Raw genomic sequence first — 2,779 nt, 5'->3', positions numbered from 1 at the left:
GGCGGAAGATAGAGATTGATGATATTCGCCAAGGTAGAGATTGTTGTGAATGACTCATATCTCTAGATAACAACAATACAAGTTATGGACTTGAGCTGATGTAAAAATGTTGGGGTAGAGGGCTATATATTTATGTTATGTAAACCTAATGTAACAAGGAGAAGAATAGTAAAAAAATAATCCTTATTCTCTAATAATATATAGTGGTAGCCGCTCAACGTTCTCGGGGACGTAGGCATAATTGGCCAAATCTTGTTACCAATTCTCTTGTGTTATTCTCTTATCTCTATACTATTTACTATTTGATTGTTCCCTTGTTCCCAATATTATATAACTTTAATCTCTCAATCAAGTTTTCATCCAAAAGCTAATGTAAATAGCCTTGTAAAAAAATATTGTCAATTTAGTGGTCTGAATTGGTTTTGAAGCACAATTTTTTATCCAAATACTTACATATCTAAATTCTAACCCAACCGAAGCAATTCTGTACGAAACTAATTAAAAAAACGATTTTAAACGACTTTTTTGGATCAGTTTACATTTTAATTTAAATATTATTTATATGAAAACCCTTTATCACCTTTTAGATTTTAGATATAAACTCTAGTAAAAGTATAAAGTTGCATAATTAAAGAACTTTAAGAACCATAATCACTTGAAAAGAAATAGAAGATCAAAATTTGTACATCATTAAAATTTGACAAGGAAAAAGTGCATTTAACCATATAAGATATAAAGAATAGTTATTCTCAGTTGAGTTATATAAAGGTAAGTCAAAATGACACTAGTAGGTCATCAAATGGTCATGTTAAAGGTGACCATGTAGGGATCATAGCACAGCTAGACAACAAACAAATGCACCTAAATATACACAATTCTATAAGGTGGATCAATACTATTATATGGAATTAGTACATACAGGGCAAGTGAGTAATTTGAGTAAGTAAAAGGATCTTTCATAAGTTGATGTGATATACAGTCAAAGAAGCTAATGTTATATCTACCTAGAGACTAGTGAGGGAAATAACAAAAAAGGTACCTAGTAATAGTAGAGTTTAGAATTGCTTCAAAGGAGTTAATTAAGAAAACACATTGTGGGAGAAAAAAGGGAAAAAATGTTATGGGTTGGATCCCGTGCATGAAATTTTGCCTATTATGGTGACATTTGATGGGTAAAGAAAATGAAGCATTCGAAATATGTCTTTAAGTTATCAAGGCATAAAATTTGGTTAGGTGCAATTTGTTTAGAGTCCTAGCGCCGCTTATCTACAAACTAGTACAAGGTTTTTGCTAAATATGGTAATTATGAAAGTGAATATAGTATATTTTAAATAAAAATAAAGCATCAAATCCATTAGAGATTGAAGATGCTTAATTTTTTTTATTGAAAGATGTTAAAATTTTGGGATGAGACATGAAAAAGACTTCTTGATGAATTTATGAATGCATAAATGAGAAATTGAAAATTTGAAGAAAGAAAGAGAAAGAATACAAACTTTATTTCTCATTATTGAATGAATCTCTCAAATTACATTATTTCGCATTGAAGTGAATTACAAGAAATAAAGGAACCACTATTTATATACTACATTGTCTAACTAACAACTAACTAGTTAATCGATTAACTATATTATTAATCGATTAACAAATATAATATTATAGCTAACAAACTGAAAGAACTAACAATTAATCGATTAACTATAATGTTAATCGATTAACTCTTACAAAATTACAATAATTTCAATATTCATATAATCAATTAATCATAGTGTTAAGATTATCACGTACAGAATCTCAACCATTCTAACATCCCCACAAGCTAGAATGTATTTAACATTCCAAACTTGAAATGATTGTATTGAACACCATATATACTCTAATACATCCTCTTGTTGGTGAACAAATCTTCATCTCCCACTCTTGAAATCATAATGTGAAGCAGTAATGACTCTTAACTACCACTTGACAGAGGCAATTTATGTGAAGAAGATCTTTGCTCCTGACCTTGGCACGGTTTTGATGAAGACACCAACATCACCAAAAAGAAGAAAATGAAGAATACTTATGAAGACAAAGAAGATTAATGCTTCAAGAAGATTAAAATAAGTCTCTATAGGTACTTCTATCCTAAAACTCCTTGTTATGCAAAGTAGTAATGCTCAAACCATTTTTAAAGAATAATGAAACACTTTAAAAATAATTAAAACAATTTTTTTTTGAAATGATGTGTAACAGGTTACTTCATTCAAGTAATAAGTTACATGTGAGAGAAAAAGAGTTATCCAACTTAAAACTGTTCAGAGTAATCCATTACTGCCTTTGAGTAACAGATTACCAGGTTTACAAAAGTTGAGTAACCGATTACTCAAATGGGTGTAATCGATTACTCAAATTCGAATTTATAAATTCAGTGGACAAAATGTTTGAGTAATCGATTACCAAATGTAAGTAATCGATTACTTAGGACTGTTGAAAGAGATTTCAGATTTCAAAACGAAAAGTTTTCACTCCAAACAAAATTTCTTCACTCCAAACAACTCCTACACTTTCAGAAAGGTACCTTGGATGTTTGGAAAACTTATATAAAGACTCTAAACTCTCACAACATAAACACACAACTTTCACAACAACTCTCATAAATTCTCTCACTGTTTTTCTGCACTTTTGCACTAAGTTCTTAATCTTTCAAAAGAGAATTTATTATGAGTAATTACTTCAAAAAGTTTTCACAATTATATTGAGCATTATTACTAAGCATACAAAGAGAGTTGATTAGATT

Source organism: Lupinus angustifolius, chromosome LG05 (assembly GCF_001865875.1).
Source record: "Lupinus angustifolius cultivar Tanjil chromosome LG05, LupAngTanjil_v1.0, whole genome shotgun sequence".
Classification (NCBI taxonomy): domain Eukaryota; kingdom Viridiplantae; phylum Streptophyta; class Magnoliopsida; order Fabales; family Fabaceae; genus Lupinus; species Lupinus angustifolius.
Note: the sequence above shows the minus strand (reverse complement) of the source record.